Below are 22,710 nucleotides of genomic sequence, written 5' to 3'. Positions count from 1 at the left end.
TAACCTTTAGAAACTTGGGCGTACCATGCTTGGTACCGGATCTGCGTAATGAGCGTCTGCCCAAAGATTTCAAAGGACCTCGCAAAGTGCCAAACTATATGACCGATTTAAGTCCTGAGGCATGGATTGCGAGTTATGAGATGGCCATGGAGTTACTGGACATCAGCGAGGCTGCGTGTGCTAAGTATTTCCCCTGATTCTAGAAGGAACGGCCCACACCTGGTTGAAGGGGCTCCCTGCCAATTCGATCGGGTCATGGACCGAGTTGAAAGCCCGGTTTATCCAGAACTTCAAAGATACGTGCAAACAGCCCATGTCGATTATGGATCTGGTCGCCTGTGTTCAGGAAGAAGGTGAATCAACAACCCATTGGGTGCACCGGGTCTCAACAATCTTACACTCGCCGGATCGCATCAATGCCGACTCAGCGGTGTTGATGTTGGAGAACAACTGCCGTTTCACGCCCTTGAAGCAGAAATTAGGGCGGCTTAAGCGCCACTACAATGACATGGGGACGCTCATGGCGGCTCTGGTTAAATATGCTGACTCTGATAGTACCAAAGACCCCGAGTCTGATGACGATAAGGCGGGGAAGGGGAAGAGGAGCAGCAACGCTAAGGGGCAGCAGTATAACCCGGGAGGCAACGTTAAGCACAAAACTGATAATAGTTTTGACTTTGTGGCTAACACCAACGCGCAGAATAATGGTCAGCGTCGTAAGGGTAAACCGCCCCCACAAGCCGGCGGATCCGGTATCAATCTTGAGCGTATGTTGAATCAGCCCTGCCCACGACATGGTACGGAAGAAAGACCATCCGGGCATCTATGGAAGGATTGTCACATCATGAAGGAGTACAAAAAATCAAATCTTTTCCATGACAGCCATGGACCAGGTGGCGATTCTGGGCCCGGCTCTCATGGTCCGGGTTATGGTGGTGGCGGTTCTAACTCTGGTTTCCAAGGAAATCAAGGTAATCACAACAACCAGGGTGGTTACAACCAGCAGAGTAATCAAGGGGGTCAGCAACAGCAACAGTCTGGTTACCAGAGCAACCCGAAGCAGTTGAATAGTGGGAAATATCATGTGTTTACCACTAGTTTGTGTAAGCATGACCAGAAGCTTCATAAGAGATTATTCAATACTTTTGAGCTGGCAGTTCCTCGCTATCTACGTTGGTCTGAGCAGCCCATCGCGCGGAGTCGGGAAGATCATCCACCCCGGGTTGATAATCCGGGTCATTTGGCTTTGGTGGTTGCACCACAGGTCGGAGGGTATAAGTTTACCAAGGTACTCATGGATGGAGGGAGAAGCATCAATATCCTTTATTATGAAACTTTTCGTCCCATGGGGTTGACTGATAAAAATCTTAAGCCGTCAAACACTGTTTTCCATGGCGTGGTGCCTGGTAAGTCGGCATATCCAGTCGGTAAGATAGCTCTAGAAGTTGTTTTTGGAGATGATCATGACTCTAGGTCAGAAACATTGACCTTTGAAGTAGTAAGATCCATAGCCCATATCACGCTTTGTTTGGACGACCAGCTTATGCCAAGTTCATGGCGCAACCGTGTTATGTGTATCTGCAACTCAAGATGCCGGGTCACAAAGGAACCATTACAGTGCATGGGAGCCGTAAGATAGCTCTGGAGTGTGAAGAGGGGGACGCGGCTTACGCTGAGTCAGTTTGTGAAACAAACGAGTTGAAATTTTACAAGGACAATGTTGACCTGGTAGATATGACGTCCTTGAAAAAACCAACCACAGAGCATGATCTGGTGTTAAAGTTTAAGTCGGCAGATGATACCAAGATGGTTGATTTTGTTCCTGGCGACTCATCCAAGCAGTTCAACATCAGTGCTAATTTGGATCTGAAATAGGAAAGCGTGCTCATCGAGTTCATCCGTGAGAACCAGGATATCTTTGCGTGAAGCCTTCAGACATGCCGGGTGTACCGAGAGAACTCGCTGAGCACACTCTTAATATTGATCCAAAGTTTAAGCTGGTCAAACAGTTTCTTCGCCATTTTAATGAGGAGAGACGAAAGGCCATTGGAGAGGAAGTAGCCCGGCTCTTGGCAGCTGGGTTTATCATTGAAGTTTTCCATCCTGAGTGGTTGGCTAACCCGGTGCTGGTACTTAAGAAAAACGGCACTTGGCGTATGTGTGTGGACTACACGGATTTGAATAAGGCTTGTCCAGCGGACCCTTTTGCTCTCCCTCGTATTGATCAGATTATTGATGCTACAGTGGGTTGTGAGCGTTTGAGTTTTTTGGATGCTTATTCTGGTTATCATCAGATCAAGATGGTAGTTAAGGACCAGGAGAAGACAGCTTTCATAACTCCATTTGGAGCCTTTTGCTATGTATCTATGCCTTTTGGGCTCAAGAGTGCCCGGGCGACTTATCAGAGGTGTGTGCAAAATTGCTTTCATAACCAAATTGGGTGTAATGTTCATGCCTATGTGGATGATATTGTGGTAAAATCCAGAGTGAAAGAGACACTGATAAATGATTTGAAGGAAACTTTTGATAATCTCTGGGTTTACAAGATGATGCTTAACCCAGCCAAGTGTGTTTTTGGTGTGCCGACAGGCAAGCTCCTGGGTTTTTTGGTGTCTAACAGAGGAATTGAAGCTAATACAGAGAAGATCAAAACCATCACCTCTCTGGCTAAACCGACATGTATCAATGATGTGCAGCGTCTGGCGGGTCGTATTGCGGCATTAAGCCGGTTCATAAGCCGGTTAGGGGAGAAGGCTATCCCTCTGTATCAGATGATGAAAAAGACAGATAACTTTGTCTGGAGCGATGCTGCTGATGTAGCGTTTGAGGATTTGAAGAAGCAGCTGCTTGAGCCGCTAGTACTTGCAGCCCCTATTGATAAGGAGCCTTTGTTGTTATATGTGGCTGCTAATAGCCGAGTTGTCAGTGTTTCCATTGTGGTAGAAAGAAAGGAGGCAGGAAAGGAACATCCGGTTCAAAGGCCGGTTTTCTATATCAGTGAAGTGCTTATTGAGTCCAAGCAGAGGTATCCACACTGGCAGAAGCTTGTATATGGGGTGTTCTTGGCCAGCCGGAAGCTTAAACATTATTTTCTGGGCCATCCCATTACCATGGTCAGCTCTGCTCCTTTGGGAGATATCATCCAAAATAGAGAAGCAATTGGTCGGGTCGCTAAGTGGGCCATTGAGCTTGGGCCTCACGGGTTAAAATATGTACCTCGCACGGCCATCAAGTCTCAAGCGCTGGTGGACTTCATCAATGATTGGATAGAACTGCAGATGCCAGAGGAAAAGCCAGATAACACATATTGGACTATTCACTTTGATGGGTCCAGGAAATTGGAGGGCTCGGGGGCTGGAGTTATTCTTGCTTCCCCTCGAGGTGATAAATTTTGCTATGTTCTTCATTTGATGTTTCCTTGTACTAACAATGCAGCTGAGTATGAGGCCTTACTCGATGGTCTTCGCATGGCTAAGGAAATGAACTTAAGCCGGGTTAGATGCTTCGGCGATTCAAATTTGGTGGCTCAGCAAGTCTCTGGTACTTGGGATTCTAAGGATCCACTCATGGCGGCTTATCGGCGAGAGGTGGACGTTATTGCTGGTCACTTCAAAGGTTATCAAGTTGAACACATTGGCCAGAGGAAAAATGAAGCGGCAGATGCTTTAAGCCGGCAGGGCTCTCAACGTAAGCCGGTGCCACCTAATGTCTTTCTTGACGTTTGCATAACCTGTCGGTTAAGATTCCTACAGAGGAGGATTTGGCTATTCCTGACTCGGAGACTCAGTTGGTGGCAGCTCTTCATGTAATCCCAGATTGGACAGTCCCTTATTTGGCCTATATGACCCGGGGCGAGTTACCTGAGGATGAAACTTTGGCCAGACAGATAACCCGGTGGTCTAAGTCAATGACGATTGTTAATGGAGAGTTACATCATCGCAGTATCACAGGGGCATTTCAGCGTTGTGTTTCTCCAAAAGAGGGCTATGAGATCTTACGAGAAATTCATGAAGGAGATTGTGGTCATCATGCCGGTTCAAAGTACCTTGTGGCTAAAGCTTTCCGTCATGGGTTTTATTGGCTAACAGCTCATGCTGATGCAGAGGACCTCGTCAGCAGGTGTGATGGATGTCAGAAATTTGCACATCGAGCCCATGTGCTGGCTCAAGAATTGAGGATGATTCCAATTACTTGGCCATTCGCAGTTTGGGGGCTCGATATGGTTGGCCTTTCAGAAGATCTAAAGATAAGAAGACCCACCTTTTGGTGGTGGTTGATAAGTGCACTAAGTGGGTATAGGTAGAGCCAGTTAGCAAGTGTGATGCAGCAACGTCGGTTCAATTCATGAAGAAGGTGATATTCCACTTTGGCTTTCCACACAACATTATAACAGACAATGGCACTAATCTCTCTAAGGGTGCTATGGAAGAATTTTGTCAACGTGAGCATATCCGACTTGATGTAGCATCAGTGGCTCACCCCCAATCCAAAGGTCAAGCTGAGAGAGAAAACAAAGAAATCTTGAAGGGCATCAAACCCCGGCTTATGGTTCCCCTGCAGAGGACGCCGGGTTGTTGGGTGGAGGAGTTACCTTCCGTGTTATGGAGCATCAATACCACCCCAAACAGATCTACGGGTTACACACCTTTCTTCATGGTTTATGGAGCAGAGGCAGTTCTCCCTAGTGACATCCGTCATGACTCGCCTCGTGTGGTGGCTTATGTTGAAGCAGACAATGAAATAGCACGTCAAGAAGCACTTGATCTATTGGATGAGGAGCATAACATAGCAGCAGCTCGATCAACGATTTACCAGCAAGATCTGCGCCGTTATCATAGCCGCCGGGTTAAAACTAGAACTTTTCAAGAAGGCGACCTGGTGCTCCGGCTTATCCAGGATCAGACTGATATGCACAAGTTATCCCCACCTTGGGAAGGACCCTTTGTGGTGAGCAAGAATCTAAACAACGGGTCATATTACCTTATCGATGTTCGAGACCGGCCACAAGGGACTCACACATGTTGGAGGAGGAGACCCGATAGCCCTGGAATATTGCTCAGCTTAGGCCATAATACACCTGAGCCGCCGGCTCATCCAATGTACATATTTTGATGATGTATATATTATTATTAAAATAGTAAAGCCGACATCCCTGCTAAAGCAGGGCCTCTGTTGTTTTCTCTCTCTAAATTAATGAGTCTTCGATTACTTGGGGGCTTCTACTTTATACAGCAAAGTTATAATTACCCTTTGATCCGGCTTATAGGCCATATACAAAAAACATGGGACCAAAGAGAGTCTGTGGCAAAAGCACGACTCAAACATAGGTACCCCCTGAGCACAACTCAAAATGTCACTTGGGGGCTCTTTTGTTCTAAAGAACGAAGAGTTCATAACCTTGCGATAGGCTATAAAAGCCAGGCTTGGAAGCCAGGTGTATTCACCTAAATCCCCGGGTTATCCTTCCTGTATGCCAGATGCTTCTCCATCAGGTAATCCTGATTGACCCACCGAACTCTTAACAGTCAATCTTTTAAACAAGACCCTGAACTCGTTAAGGTTAAAACGTCAGTTTGTCATGAGAGGGCATGGTATTACGGATATCAAGGAGAAGCTCAGGCTGTAAAGCCACCGTCCTTGAAACTTGGATAAATCGGCCTGTGATGCACTATGCTGCTCTAACCCCATGTACTCCTGATAAGTCTATCTTTAAATAAGAACTGAACTTATCCGGGTTAAAATGTCGATTGGGTCAATGAGGGCCGACTCACGGAAAGCGCGTACCTTCCAGTGGCTAATGCTAGTTTCATTGAAGAAGATATTTTGGCTTGGCGGCCTACGAAAGCCTCGGATTTTTTCTGTTGTTTTGATTTGAATGTCTTTTTGAGATTTTTTCTTTTGTGACATAGTAATACATGGTTGAAAAACAATGAGGCCTATAATGCCTTCTGAGTCATATATGACATTAACCGGTGTTTATTAACCCGGCCGGGTCTTCGACTATAAGTCGCGAGTATAAAATAAAGGTAACTATCCGGTGTTTATTAACCCGGACCGGTTTTATTCATAAGCTGGTAATCTCTGATAACTACCAGTATCCAAAGTCTTGGGTCATCACCCTTACTATACTAGCTTGGTAAAATCAACAAGTGTGATCAAATATCATAGGTATGATATATTTTTTCATATATGATTATTATTTTGACCAACCTTGGTTATGAATAATGATAAAATTCATGTTGGGGCATTATAACCCGTCTAGCGGTAAACCGCCAGGACACTTTTAAATGTTGTATGCAGAAGCAGATTCGAACTTGTTAATGTCATAAGGGATATATAGCATAACGGATAAATAAGTGTTATAAGCAGCATAATATGCATGATTGCACAACAGTGCAAGAAGTTTAAAGTTAACCTATTACAAGGCGCTTGGAGCCCAAAATGATAAACTGTTTTTTGGTATCCCATACAGCAGATGATAAGTCGGAGCCGGTTCATGAGTCTTGGCCTGGCTGACTTGATGGTTGCGCTTCATCCCTTGCCGGTTCGTCCACCTCCACCGTCTGGAAGTTGGGTTTGGACCAGGCAAAGCCATGAAGGGTGAAAAATTCAGCCTCTTCATCAATTAGACCAGACGGGTCAATCTCAGGGGCGAAAGTGTGCTTACGAACCGGCGGGATTAAGTCCATCACTTTATAGGAAGGAGTCGCCATCTTCTTATTGTCTGCATCAAAACCTGGCTGATTAGTGAGGTTGGTCCCTTAACCAATGATGGTAGCATGAGGATGAATTTCCTTGACACAAGCAGCAAAATCTTCTTGGTCGAAAGGCATTCCATCTTCTTTAAGGCTAGGGTATCCCCTGGCTACGTCCGTCGGGTCTAATTCTGGTACCCAGGCTTTGGCACGACTTAAAGCTGTCACAGCTCCGGCTCTAGCACATGACCACTTGATTTCTTGGAACCAAGCGGGCAAGATGGATAGCTTCTTCAAGATGTCACTTAATAGAGTCGGCCCTTGATTCGCGGGGGAGATGGTGGCAAGAGTTCGTTGAGCTCCGGTGTACAATTGTTCAACCAGCGTGTAAACCGCCTTAATCTTTACCACAGTATCTCGGCTCAGATTGCTGCTCCTGGGACCTGTAAAGTTTGCACAATGGTTTAAGTGGCGGCTTATAATGGAAAAATACTTACTTTAAGAACGTAACAAGGTGACTTACCTAAGATTGCAGTAACCATCTGAGACACACGGTTCTTTCAACCGGTGAGTTCAGCGGTGACTTCTCCCAGAGCCGCCTTAGCCGTCTCCGCATGCTGTATCAAGGCAGTCTTCTCATTGGCCCAAGCCTCTTTCTCCACCGTGAAGCTGGTCTTCAGCTTTTCGGCCTCAGACACACTCAACTGGAATTTGGATTCATCTTTCTTTGTATCAGTCTCTTGAGTCGCCAGCCGGGACTTGGCCTCAGACAATTGGGATTCCAGTTCTGTGGTCGCAGCCTGCATACAACATAAGGTTGTTTCAATTTCATGGCAGGTTATAAAAAACAAGTCCCAAGTGCTTTGCAAGCAATAACACTTGGCACTTGGGGGCTAATGTCTGTCAGCGCAAATTTTTCAAAGGAAATGCTTCTTTCTAAAAAGTCCCCAGTGTTTTGCAGGCAATACCACTTGGCACTTGGGGGCTAATGCATATTGTTTGACTTTTTTCTACAAATGAACCAGATAAGCTGTCAACAGTCTCAGCCAGCTCAGGAGGGCTATACAGTTCAGTTCTATGCAATGACTAGGAGGACCAGCTCATTCATACTGATTAAACCAGCCCTTGGGGGCTACACATGCAAATTGAAATACTATCAGCATCCGGTTTAGATGCAAACCGAACTTGGAGGGAGTCTAAGACAGACGCTTTTAAGTATTTTAAGTCTACAGATCATTCCATCTTATCATAATCAGAAGACTTGGAGGCTGGCAGGGTATATAACTTATATAAGCCAGAGAACGCACCTCATATTTTTGATGCATCTGTTTGACCATCTCAATTTCCGAGTCACGGCTGGAGTGCACTTGACTGAGATAACCAGATAGCACTTCACTAATACTCAGGTGAGCATAGTGGGAGACGTCAAACCTCACCTTCTGCCTTTCCACAACTTCTTGTCTGGCAGAGTGTCTTGCCAAGATAGTTGGGTTCCCTGGTTCAACAAATCTAGTGCCAGTGATTAAAACGTCATCACTGTGCCTCTCCGGCGGGTTAGCTGAGCTTGATGGCTCAATACTTGATGGATCAATAGCAGTTTCATCCGCAGACGGTTCAGGTAAATCCGGTTGAACATTGAAGGAAGGGTCCTCTGGCCATTCAGCGTGTTTGGGCACAAAAGTTGATTGCTCCGGGTCTTCAGGATGTTCTGGTACGAGGGTTGGCTGCTCCGGTTCAGTGGTTTTCGGATTCACAACCGGCTTTGTCACCTTTGCTTTCTTTGGCTTTGCTTGACCGCTTAAAAAGGATTTAGACAAGTCAGTACAATGATACATATATAAAGGTATATAATAAGGCTACTTATCTTTACCCGGGGGCGGTCTTGAAGGCCAGCAATTGAGTTTGTGATGAATCGCCAGATGAGGAACGGGAAATCTCCTGTAAATATGGAATCAAAAATGAGTGATGAAGGTAATTCATTGAACAAATATAAGGGTTGAAAGTCAAAAAGAACCTCATTCTGGCGTTTCCGAGGAGTTTTTTGTAAGCTGGAGGGTAAATCGTCATCTCCACCAGACCGGGTCTGCCGGCGACTCTCATGTTGCTGTCGTTTCAAAAGAAAACAAGGATCTAAATAAGCCAAGGGGTGTGAAAACCTTACTTTCCGGGTTACCCGCCGAAGTTTATTCCTTGGTAAAGGTTCTGAGTCGGAGGAAATAATATTTACCTCTTCTTCAACTGCCTAGCTAGCCCCCGTGTCATCCTGGCAATAGTCAGTGTCAATAAGGTGGTTAAAAAATAGGCCAAGAGAGTCAAGGGATACCTCCGACTCAGAGGTGTCATCCAGCTTGAGTAACTCAGAGGCGGTTGGCTTCTTCTTATATTTTCTGACGGTCTTCTTGGCGGCTATCGCAGTAGCTTTAGCTTTTTTGGCAGCCTCATGGTCATATTTTGCTTTCCAAAAATCAGATTTGGCCTGTGGAAAAATAACTTGTTGAAATTCATGCAAATACTTAACTGCTGAGGAAAAAGAAGTTAAGAAGATTTACCTCTGGCGCCGGGTTAAGCTTGCAGAAAGGATTCAACCCTACTATGCTGCAGTCTTCATACTTGCTATTGATGAGAGTGGTTGCCATTTCAACAATGGCCTCTTCAGTCAAACACACTGAACTATGACGTAAAGGGTCATCAGTTCCTCCGGTGTATGAACACATCAAGCCGGATCGGCGGCTTAAAGGTATAATCCGCCATGCGACCCAGCAGCGGATCAAGTCAACTCCGGTCAAGCCATTTCCTAACAAAGCTTGGACTTTTCTGATTTTGGGGACACGTTTCTTGCGTTCAGTGGCAGTAAGTTTATCAGGGAGTTGGTATTTGGCGTCAAGACGATCAGCACGGTAACCCGGCATTGGATTTTCATCAGACGGTGAGGTGTCTTTGCAGTAGAACCATGTTTGATTCTAGTCCTTGGGATGGCTTGGCAAGACTACTAAAGGGAAGATGGCATCTCGTCTGCGTTGAATCGAAATCCCGCGAAGTTCCAAGCTGGGACTGTTGATATATTCGTTCTGGCGGTTCAGGTATAAATATTCTCTGAAGAGCTCAACAGTAGGTTCTTCTTGAAGATAATGTAACATCCCAAATTTGCAATTTGGAATGTTATACACTAGATCATCATGCATAGCATATTTTCTTGCATTTTGGTTGATCCTAGAAATTTCACGCAACTCAAGGACCTTCAGAGAGAGTTGGAGATTTCATTATTTTCATATTTGAGAGTTTTCTCAAATTTGAAAAGAGGATCATTTGATTTATTTATTTGATCTTCAATTATTTTTCCAATATCAAAAAAAATGAGAGAGGGAATAATATGACTTTCCCAAAGTCAGGAAAAATGAAGATTTAATGAATAAGTCAAGTTTTGGTTTTGCCGGAGTTTTGTTTGCTTTTTTGGATAGGGAAAAATGCGCGTTTTCAAAAATTGCATCTAGGCCCCGAGTAAAGTTCATTTTGTTCGACTCATTTTTAGGAGTTGGGGAAAAATTACTTTAGATTTTTCGGAGTTCGTTTAGTTTCTCTTTCTTTGTTTTTCTGCGCGCAGAACTATTTAAAAAAAGGGACGCATGCCCAGCCGCCTGGGCCAAGGCCGGCCCAGCCGCGCGCGCCAGCCGCTAGCCACGCTGCCAGGCCAAGTCCCAGCGGGACTCCAAGCCGCCGCCGCCTCCCCTTGCCCCTTCCCCAAGCAAGAGACCCCCCATCCTATATAAATACCAACACCCCCTCTCCACCCCAAGCCCCAAGCCGCCGCCGCCTTAAGTAGCCGCCGCCGCCTTAAGCCGCCGCCGCCGCCCTAAGCCGCCGCCCAGAGCCCCGCCTCCCGAGGTAGCCGCGCCGCCTCTTCTTTTCCTCGGTTCGGTTTTTCTTCTAGACAACCGTTCCGATTCTTCTCTTTTTCTTTCGGTTTTTCTTCCGGCTTTGTTTCGGTTTTCTTCCGAAACCCTAGATCGGTTTTCGTTCTTGTTTCGGACCGTTCGTCTCAACGAACGTGATCACCGATTTTTTCCCGGTTAACGACGCCCGTTCGTTTAACCGTTCATCTCTTTCTTTTCGTCAGATTTATTCCGCGATCGCGATCTCAGATCCGATCTTCGTTCTAGTCTTTCTTCCCGCTCATTTGTCGGAATCAGGTGATTCAAGCGCCTGGAGTTTCGTCTCGAAACCGCCGTTCCGTCTAATCAACTTGAACAAGCCTTTGCTACAGTAAAATTTGACCTAGTTTCAACTTGCTAGAACCGAGTTGTTTTCTTCCGCCGTTTGTTTTTCCGTCGTCTGTTCGGTTCTTTCTTTCTTTGCAACCGGAGTTCTTAAGTTGAACTTTCTGGTTCGTTCTCTTGTTCGAGTTTTACCTGTGCATTAGATGAGTATTTATTGTGTGTTTGTTGTTTGTCTGTGATAGATCACCCGGATTGCGCCGCTTGTTACTTCGAAACCCTAGGTCTCGCGGATCATCAGCAAGGCAAGTAACACTTTGATCATACCTTTTCTACAACCCATGTTTTATTGCATTAGATCAATCCTCTCACATTGCATGATTAGGATCTAATTAAATTGTGGGATGGGAAGTAGATGAGGTAGTACCTATCACTTGTATTACTATGAAACCTTTGGGAGTTACTTCTACGTTTGCTTATTATGCCATGCTATGCTAGTAGACGTGGATTGGGTGAGTGATATCCATGACAGATGTGAGATTGATAATTAAGGGTTTATCTAAGGTGGCAACTTGAACACACATCTGGGTGGATTGAGGCACCTGATGTCTATCAGGACTTGCCTATTTTTATTTCGGACCGCCACCCAGGCTCAAAGGGATCATAAGATCATTCATGCTAGTAACTTCCGTGTGCAGCCACAAGCCATTATGGGCTCTGGCATAGTTGACTAAGTTGTGCGAACTCTTACGGGTAGACTAGCAGATGTAGGGGAAAGTAGGTGTACCGGTCTACCCACATGTAAGGTGCTAGCGCTTCTGAAAGACTGTGTCTCGGTCATCCGTATTCTCAAACACCCTGTAGTGCGAGAAACCCAATGGAGGCGATCGAGTCTTGTGGGGAAAAGTGCGCAAACCTCTGCAGAGTGTACAAACTAATCATGATTAGCCGTGTCCCCGGTTATGGACAACTTGAGTATCTAGTACTTGAATATCATGTGAATCTCATGACGTTACTTCTAATTAATGTTGTTGGGTTTTAATTACTTAATTGGGATCGGAATGCTGTCAACCATTCTCGATGTTTAACAACTACCATGATGGTTAAATAAATTTATTCCTTTGCAGTAGGGAAAAACTGGCTTTACGCAAAACTGTAACCATAGAGCTTTCCACCAGCCATATATGCATATAGTATAGCTGTTTCATTCCATTACTCTCTATGTGTTACATTTCCAGCATATTCCATGTGCTGACCCGTTTTCGGGCTGCAACTTTCATGTTGTAGACTTTTCAGACGACGAGTAAGGTGCTTTTAGGTCATGGTTCTATACTCAGTGATGCCGTTGGAGTTGATGGACCCATTTATCTTCCGAGTCTTCCGCTGTTATCGTTATTAGATGGCCTTAAGCCATATTTATTGTAATAAGTTCTCTTTGAGACAATGATGTAATAAGTGTGTGATTGTCACTCTGCTATAAATCCTTCGAAGTACTGTGTGGTGTCAGCATTACTGATCCAGGGATGACACCGGAGCACAGTAGACTTGATCCATTCGGGTCGGGTCGCCACAGATAAACTTCGCAAAAAACTTGGAAGATACAAATGTTTGATATGGAATTGGGTCCGATATCTTGCGGATGAAGCTTGAAAAAATGCAGAACATCTCTAAAGAATTTTGAGCCGGGCGGTGAGAAGCCCCGGTTCATATGATCAGTAAAGACAATAATTTCACCATCTTTTGGCTGAGGTCTCTCTTCAGCCGGGTCAGGAACACGGTAATGCATGACACTCTTCTCTGGTAAGTATCCCACGGTGACAAAGTCCTTCAAAGTACTTTCGGTGACTGTGGAAGGAACCCAGTTGCAAGTTGTCATTGTCTTCGGTGGCATGTTGAAAGGACAGTCTAAAAAGGAAATAATTGACGGTTCAAATCAGTTGATGGGATTGCAAGTTAAACAATTACAGTACATAATGGTGGCTTAAGCAAGGGCTAATGATATATAAAGAAAAGATAAGCCGGCAGGGTAAGCCGCCATGACTAAACATGTTCAAAGAGTTGCCGGAAGTAACATTGGCTAAGTATTGAGACAAACAAGTTCCGTAGATGGAGGTTACAAATTTGGATCTACCGCTGTTTAGAAAAAAAGGATAAATTCTTCTACAAAAGGCGACAGTGGAAAAACAAAGAAGCCCTAGAGGAGATCTGTCGCGGTGGGAATGTGATCTAGTATTAAAACAAGTGCTAAAACTACATCCGCACAAGCTTTCCATATTTTTTGGATCTAATATGTGGATCTAAACAAATAAAAAGAAGGACAATGATGAACGAGGATGAACACCAGAGAACACCAACGAAACCCTAATGATAGATTGGTGATGAACAAAGGAAGGCTTACTGGAGCTGGTAGAACAGCGGAGTAGCACCGCAGTTCTCTGTTCTGCTCAGGGTGATGCAGGGGCCGGAGTTGAGGTCGAGACGGAGGTCGACAGCGGTGAGGTTCGTGCGGGACGTCGCGGTGCGAGGAGGAAGAAAGAAGGAGAAGAATGGAAGATGGCTCTCGGGTCCTATTTATAAGGAGACAAGAAACAGGCAGGCGCGAAAGGCGAGGAGGCCAAATGATAGTTATCCACCTAATTGGACGCCTCGATTTTTGGGAAGACATTAAGATAAAGATTCATTAAAGATGATGTCGTGGCGGGTTTCCGAAATTCTTCGAGATGACGTCATGGTGGGTTACAAGGTTTTTGCAGCGGATATGGAAGGATTTTTCTAAGTCTTGAAGGTTGACATGAACAAGTCCAAATCAACCTGGGGCCTAATGTTGGGGATATAACTATTAGGTATGACCCGCTTAGGGCACAACCTGTTAAGCCGGCCGGGCCTCAACCCGTGTATATAAGGGGATGACCTAGCGGCGGCTTAGGACAAGAAACAATAGATCAAGAGCCGTGTCAAGCGTATTCGCCCCTGCTCATCGAAACCCTAGCAATACCAACTACAAACTGGACTAGGCTTTTACCTTCATCGTAAGGGGCCGAACCAGTATAAACTCCTTGTGTCCTTTGTCCCGATTAACCCCTTTAAGCTAACCTCAATGCGATGGCTCCACGACTAAGTCCTCACACTAGGACATCTGCCGTGACAATTCCACGACAAGTTTCTTCATCCATAACATAACCCTCAGGCACAACACACAATTCATATCTAGGGGGAGAATCTTCATCATCACTTTCATCAATATTATCAGTTTCAATAATTTCATTCTCTCTAACCCTAGCCAGTTGTTCATCAAGAAATTCACCTAGTGGCACAGTATTATCAAGCATAGAAGTAGTTTCATCATAAGTATCATGCAAAGCAGAAGTGGCATCATCAATAACATGTGACATACCAGAATGAATAGCAGGTGTAGGTGTTGCAAGTTTACTCAAAACAGAAGGTGAATCAAGTGCAGAGCTAGATGATAGTTCCTTACCTCCCATCGTAGTTGAGGCAAAAATCTTGGTTCTTTGATCTTTAAAGTTCTTCATAGTGACCAGCAGATATAAATCCCAAGTGACTCAAAGAATAGAGCTATGCTCCCTGGCAACGGCGCCAGAAAATAGTCTTGATAACCCACAAGTATAGGGGATCGCAACAGTTTTCGAGGGTAGAGTATTCAACCCAAATTTATTGATTCGACACAAGGGGAGCCAAAGAATATTCTCAAGTATTAGCAGCTGAGTTGTCAATTCAACCACACCTGGAAACTTAATATCTGCAGCAAGGTATTTAGTAGCAAAGTAATATGATAGTAGTGGTAATGGTAGCAAAAATAATATTTTTTGGTTTTATAGTGATTGTAACAGTAGCAACGGAAAAGTAAATGAGAGAATAACAATATAAGAAAAGCTCGTAGGCAATGGATCAATGATGGATAATTATGTCGGATGCGATCAATCATGCAACAATTATAACATAGGGTGACACAGAACTAGCTCCAGTTCATCAATGTAATGTAGGCATGTATTCCGAATATAGTCATATGTGCTTATGGAAAAGAACTTGCATGACATCTTTTTTCCTACCCTCCCGTGGCAGCGGGGTCCTATTGGAAACTAAGGGATATTAAGGCCTCCTTTTAATAGAGTACCGTACCAAAGCATTAACACATAGTGAATACATGAACTCCTCAAACTACGGTCATCACCGGTAAGTATCCCGATTATTGTCACTTCGGGGTTAATGGATCATAACACATAATAGGCGACTATAGACTTGCAAGATAGGATCAAGAACTCACATATATTCATGAAAACATAATAGGTTTAGATCTGAAATCATGGCACTCGGGCCCTAGTGACAAGCATTAAGCATAGCAAAGTCATAGCAACATCAATCTCAGAACATAGTGGATACTAGGGATCAAACCCTAACAAAACTAACTCGATTACATGATAAATCTCATCCAACCCATCACCGTACAACAAGCCTATGATGGAATTACTCACGCACGGCGGTGAGCATCATGAAATTGGTGATGGAGGAAGGTTGATGCTGACGATGGCGACGTATTCCCCTCTTCGGAGCTTCGAACGGACTCCAGATCAGCCCTCCCGAGAGAGTTTAGGGTTTGGCGGCGGCTCCATATCGTAAAACGTGATGAATCCTTCTCTCTGATTTTTCTCTCCCCGAACATGAATATATGGAGTTGGAGTTGAGGTCAGTGGAGCACCTGGGGGCCCATGAGGTAGGGGGCGCGCCCAGGGGGTAGGCGTGCCCCCCACCTTCGTGGATAGGGTGTGGGCCCCCTGGCCTTGATTCTTTCTCCAGTATTTTTTATATATTACAAAAATAATCTCCGTTAATTTTCAGGTCATTCTGAGAACTTTAATTTCTACACAAAAACAACACCATGGCAATTCTGCTGAAAACAGCGTCAGTCCGGGTTAGTTCCATTCAAATCATGCAAGTTAGAGTCCAAAACAAGGGCAAAAGTGTTTGGAAAAGTAGATACGTTGGAGACGTATCATATTACAAGGTGTGAAATTGAGTCAGACTCAAATCCCGACCACAGCAGAAGATAGAGAGAAATCGAAAGTCATTCCCTATGCCTCGACCGTAGGTTCTATCATGTATGCTATGTTGTGTACCATACCTAATGTGTGCATTGCCATAAGTTTGGCAGGGAGGTACCAAAGTAATCCAGGAGTGGATCACTGGACATCGGTCAAGAACATCCCGAAGGACCCAAAAAGGACCAAGGATATGTTTCTCGTTTATGGAGGTGACGAAGAGCTCATCGTAAATGGTTACGTCGATGCTAGCTTCGACACTGATCTAGATGACTCTAAGTCACAAACTGGATACATATTTATATTGAATGGTGGAGCTGTCAGTTGGTGTAGTTCCAAGCAGAGCGTCTTGGCGGGACCTACGTGTGAAGCTGTCGTGGCAGAGCTTGATCACCTATGGGGCCATTGGCCCCTTCGTGGTACGGTGAGGGGGAGAGGCATGTTGCACAAAGAGTGGAGATCGTAGAATAGCACGACAATGGTGACATAGGTGATTTTACCCAGGTTCGGGCTGCCGCGAGGTGTAAAACCCTACTCCTGCTTTGGTGGATTGATGAGAGGACGGTGAAAAGCGCACACGCTCAAGCCTGGCAAGGTCGCCTCGGGGAGTGCTGCTATGCGCGTATGAGTACACCAGGGTCCGAATCCTATTTTAGGTTGCCATGGCCCTCCTTTTATAGACCAAGGGGTTACAACAGTGACAAATCAGTCTATGTGTACTGATTAGATAGCCAACAGTGCTATCATACCTAATTCTAATAGTTAGGACAAGGCGCATTAAATGCATTGCTGGACGTCACGTCGTGGATGTAGCCCGGCAAGCCTTGCCGCATCGTTTTAGCCACCTCACGCATGTCTACTTGACACGCCTCTGGACGGGTGTCATGTGAAGATAATCTTCCTTCCAAATGGCTGCCACGCGTCGAGCGACAGCCACTTAGTCACCTGAGGGTTAGACACCGCATTGATGGAGGACTTGCGTTGCGATGCGATGGAGCAGTGGAGTCCTGGCGGGGGTGTAGGCCGGTAGTCTGAGACTTGTCTTCGGGGTGGCCTTGACCTTACTAGGCTCTCCTGCCCGGCAAGGGATGTTTCTCCTTAGTGTTATCTTGCTGCCTTGTGTAGGATCGAAAGTATGTCTAGAGGGGGGGGTGATTAGACTACTTGACCAAATAAAAATCTATCCTTTTCCCAATTTTAAGTCTTAGCAGATTTTAACAACTTAGCACAAGTCAAGAAATCAATCTACACATGCAAGTCTAAGAGTATAGAACCGGAATGTAAAACATTGCACATGAAGGTAAAGGGAGGATTTTGGAGGGAGCAAACGCAATGTAGACACAGAGATTTTTGGCGTGGTTCTGATAGGTGGTGCTATCGTACATCCACATTGATGGAGACTTCAACCCATGAAGGGTAACGATTGCGCGAGTCAACGGAGGGCTCCACCCACGAAGGGTCCACGAAGAAGCAACCTTGTCTATCCCACCATGGCCGTCGCCCATGAAGGACTTGCCTCACTTGGGTAGATCTTCATGAAGTAGGTGATCTCCTTGCCCTTACAAACTCCTTGGTTCAACTCCACAATCTTGACGGAGGCTCCCAAGTGACACCTAACCAATCTAGGAGACACCACTCTCCAAAAGGTAATAGATGGTGTGTTGATGATGAACTCCTTGCTCTTGTGCTTCAAATGATAGTCTCCCCAACAATCAACTCTCTCTCATGAATTTGGATTTGGTGGAAAGATGATTTGAGTGGAAAGCAACTTGGGGAAGGCTAGAGATCAAGATTCTTATGGTTGGAATGGAATATCTTGGTCTCAACACATGAGTAGGTGGTTCTCTCTTAGAAAATGTATGCTGGAAGTGTAGGCACGTTCTGATGGCTCTGTCCATGAATGAAGAGTGGGTGGAGGGGTATTTATAGCCTCCACACAAAATCTAACAATTACACACAATTCACCAAACTCGATAGGACCGAATCAGAAAACTATGTCACACCGATTTAGTTCAAAATATGAACGTCAGGCTTTTCGGTGGGACCGATTCCATTAGGTTTAGGGCATAACATAATCTCGGCGAGACCGATTACAAAACTCGATGGGAAAGATTGGATAATCACTTCATGGACCGCACAAGAGAAATAGTATAGTCACTGCATGCAATGCCATTTGAAAATAGACACAAAAAGATTGGATAATCACTTCATGGACTGCAGAAAAGTAGTATTGTACTATTTATTGGCCAACACTAGGTGCTTCATTGCTTTGGTCTGATTATACAATGGGCATCATTTTGCCTAAGTTAAAGTTTGTATTCCGAAAATAGTCTCACCGTGTGATCGAGAGAAGACCAAATCATATTGAAGTGAATGTTCCTCCATCATGTGTGGTTCATTCTCATGGTTCCAACTGTTGGTGAAACTACTTACGTTTGTAAGAGGAATTGTAGACTTCACAAACAAATTTGTCTTTCAGTCTATACTGAATGTTGGCCAAGAGAAGCATCCATGTTAGTAGGAAGAACAAATGTTTTTTCTAGATCTTTGCTTTTGGAGCTACATATTTGTATATGATCTGTGAATCATTGAGATGCATTAACATGTTGATCTTATGTATGGGAATCGTACTAGTTGGTTTTGAATTTGGGCTACTAATGTGAACATATTACAATGCCATGCCTGTTAGTCTCGTGTGAACATTTCGAACGGATCGGCTCTTACTGCTGTGCACAACATGATCCTTATTTCTATGTTCTAAGTGTTTACAAGTTACTAACAGTTCCTTATTTCTATTCACTCAGTGTTTACAAGTTACTGATCGATCACTAGCTAGCCTACTAATGCGCTCCTGGCAGTTTTAGTTGCGATGCAAGATCCGAAGTGACAATTTTTTGAATAAAAATGCCTACCTCTGAAGAAACTGACAAGTTGCTCTGAAGAAAATGCCATGCAAATATGAAGAAACTGCCAGCAAAACGTTCACAAATGCCCTATCTCCCAGCTAACGTTCATCAGCCAATGTGATCGTACACGTACACCATCCGACCTACTCGATCCTACACGTACACTATCCGACCTACTCGATCCTACACGGATAAATAGCAGATCACACACGTACTACCTCCTTTCCGGTTTGCAGGGCTCAATTCAAGAAACGACCTACTCGATCCTACACGAATAAATAGCGCATCACGCACGTACTAGTACCTCCTTTCCGGTTTGCAGGGCTTAATTCAAAAATCTCACCAACCAAGGTACTCCCTCCGTCTGGGTTTATTAGTCCCATGAGCCAAAGCAGCAAGACCAAGGGATGACAATAATTAACTGCATGCAGAAGTTTAAGCCTAATTAATTCCTGCAATTTAAGTGGCTACATGCATGCCCTCGGCTGCGACTCGTTGCATGCTGCTCCGCGTACTGGCTGCGAGCGATTTTGAGTGGCTGCATGCAGCCGGCCGTAATTAAGGCAGCTAACTGATGTGAAAAAGATGCGCTTTAATTGTTGCGGGCCTTTTAAATCTGTGGAATCATTATTGACAAGGAGGGAGTACCTCATCTGGATGATTTGAGTGCACCCATTTGACTGTCATGCCGGCGTGCGACCCAGCACGGACGGGACGCGCCACTGACGGGACGGGATGGCACAGTCACAATTTCAGTTTTTCTAGTTTTCCACGGCAAGCTGGCGCGCTAAGCCATGCCTGCTTATGCATTGAATTCCGATGACCGCGATGACCGTTGCGTTTCCCGTGACACGCTAGTTCGCCTACCTTCCACCTATAATTACTGTTTCCCGGGCTTCTCCGGTGGCACCATCACCCAACTCGCCCTATCCTCATAAGTCCCCACCGGCCCGACGTCGCTCGCCACTTATCCTCGCTCTCGCCACGTCCGCCATACCCCCGCCCGTCCGCGATAGGCGACGCCGGAGGTGGTCACTGCCAGAACTAGTGTTTGGTTTTTCACCAAAAGGCACACAAAGGGAGGAGGCATTCTATCGGTCTTTAGATGGCGATGCGGAGTATGAGGAGTTGTTGGAGCCTGACCGCCTGGCGGAGGAGCAGCGTGTTGCCGATTTGCGCCGCCAGCAGACATGGAGCAACAGCGCACTGACACTCTGAGTCGCGAGCAGAGCGCCCGCAACTGGGCTGTCTACGTGGAGGCCGGCACCCGACAAATAACCCTGGAGGTTGTTGGGCACGCACGCATTCGCGACATCGAATTTTACTACAAGCTCATCAAGTGGGTTTCCCGCTTAGAAGCCGAAGCTTCGGTGGACCACGCTGACATAGAAAGGGCCAACGCGTGCGAGCAACACGCTCTATCGCACCTCTGGCAAGTCCGAGGCGAGGCGGAGGACGCCGGTGCTGGCATGTAGCATGTACCATAGATGGCGGCCGGCATCGTCTAGTTAGCTAAGAGTAAGTTAGTACTTGTACACTACTAGATTATTTGTGGGAGTAGAGAGTTAACTTGGCTATGATGGTTGTCAACGTGGAAGTTCAGTACTCTATATCTAGATCAGACCTGTTACTTTGCTCTGAATGTTGAACTTTCCGTTTGAACGTATGGAATGGGATGTTTTTTTTAAATGGGTTGTATTTGTCCGCCATGGGTTTAGAGGCTGACTTGTGGGCCTACCAGGTTGATGCGTACACAATCAGGAGATGATTGTACGTGGATAGGAAGACAGCAGGGACCCACCAAGGTCATGACAGTACGCAAGCAAGTGCCTCCTTATTTCAAGCCAATAAAAAAATGGCTCCTCCTAATGGATTTCTGACATCTGGGTCCATGCCATTGTCAATGTAATCAATAAACGAGAGAATTGCACAACGAGCGGCTGACACGAGGGACCCAACAGCTTGCCCAGTTATTTTTGTTTTGGGTTAATTTGATAAATGCCACTCCAAATATGGTGATTCCGAGAAATGCCACTGCAATATCCAAACTTTGAAAAATGCCATTTCATGCCATTTCCAGTGGCATTTTTCAAAGTCTAGAGTGGCATTTTTCAAAGTTTGCAAATTGCAGTGGCGTTTTTCAAAGTTTGCAAAAATTGCAGTGGCATTTTTCAAAGTTTGAAAATTGTAGTGGCATTTTTATGAATCGCCATAATTGGAGTGGCATTTATCTAATTTGTTTTTGAGATGGAAGCAGGGTGTGAACTGGGCTGCGCGGGGCACTCTGGCCTGTCTAGACAGCCTTTTCTTTTATGTTTACCACATACCAGCCCAGTAGTTTTTTTGTTCTTTCTGAAAATGGCTAGCCCAGTTATTTTGTGATTTGTCAATTAAGTCGCTTTGTCAGGCCTATTGGGCTGCAAACTTTCAAGATGAGGAGAGCTTCATTCGGTTGGCTGAGAAAATGGCCTATCAGTAATGAGAAATGGGCTGTACATTTTTGAAACACATCAAACCGGCAATTAGTTTCATTTTTTTTTCATTTCGATATTTTAAATTGCATTGATTTTTATGCGTGGACAATTTGTTGGATTTTATATTGATATACATTTATTTTTAAAATCAGTTTGAATGTGAATCAAAATTTCGGGATTAAAAATAGTTCGGACCGCACCAAAATATGCAAAATTTCGTATCATTTTTTAACCGTGGCCACAATATGGGCTGTAATGCTAACAAAAAGAATATGGGCTCCAAAAAAACCTTAAGAATTAGCAAATGGGCTGTAAATTATTAGAAATAATGGTACATGGGCTATATGCTGTTTCCCACAGATTCGAGGCTTTCCTAAACAAAGGTTGATGCACAAGCAGTGACTATTGGATGTCCATCCAACGGCCGTCGTGCTTCTTCAATCTCTGCTCTTCTTGCTCCAGCCGCTCAAACAAGCGCTGGCGGGACTGCCCGCTCCCTCCTCCCACGGCCGGCTGTGCTGCCGCGCAGGCCTCATTGCCCCATCGTACTCCCATCGCTGGCCTAGCCATCCCTCTACTCACCAACACCTGCTGTTATTCTCTGGCGACGGCAGCCGAACCAGTCAACCCTCGTACTCCCCACCGCATGGGCAGCCACTGCCATGTCTTCCCCGGCTCCGTGTCGTTCCCTTCGTAGGCCTCGCCATCGTCCACTGCCCTGGTGCTCTCGTCACGGCGTGGTCAACGTGGTCAACGAACGACATCCATCGGAAGTGGACTGTACGTGGAGAGGCTGACAGCTGGGTCCACGGCCGCACACAAGGAAATGCCTTCGTATTACGTGCAAAATAATGATTCCTCCACTTGACATCTGGGACTCACCGTAAGGGCCTCTGTATTTCGTGAAAAATACATCCCCCCCGCTGACAGCTTGGACCCACCAGCTATATCTTCACACGCAAGGAAGTGCCTCCTTATTGCGCACAAAAAATGAATACTCCCATGCTAGCTGGGACCCAACATAGTGGGAGGCTGACTTGTGGGCCTACTAAGTTGACGGGGACGGAGGGCTTTGTCAACTTAGTCAATAAGAACGATTATAGCTCCAGTGACCGTACGATGTCCATCCAACGGCCGTAGTGCTTCTTCAACCTCTGGTCTTCTTGCTCCAGCCGCCCAGGGCAGCGCCGGTCGTGCCGCCTACTCCTGCCTCCCGTGGCCGGCTGTGCTGCCGCGGAGGCCTCACTACTCCCTACTACTCCCACCGCTGGCCAGGCCCTGCGGCGATGGCAGCCTCACACCGCAGCTGAACCAGTGAACCCTCGTACTCCTCTCTGCATGGGCTTCCACTGCCGCGTCTTCCCCGG

This window comes from Triticum urartu, chromosome 3A (genome assembly GCF_056163025.1).
Source record: "Triticum urartu cultivar PI428250 chromosome 3A, HENAU_Tu73, whole genome shotgun sequence".
Classification (NCBI taxonomy): Eukaryota; Viridiplantae; Streptophyta; class Magnoliopsida; order Poales; family Poaceae; genus Triticum; species Triticum urartu.
Note: the sequence above shows the minus strand (reverse complement) of the source record.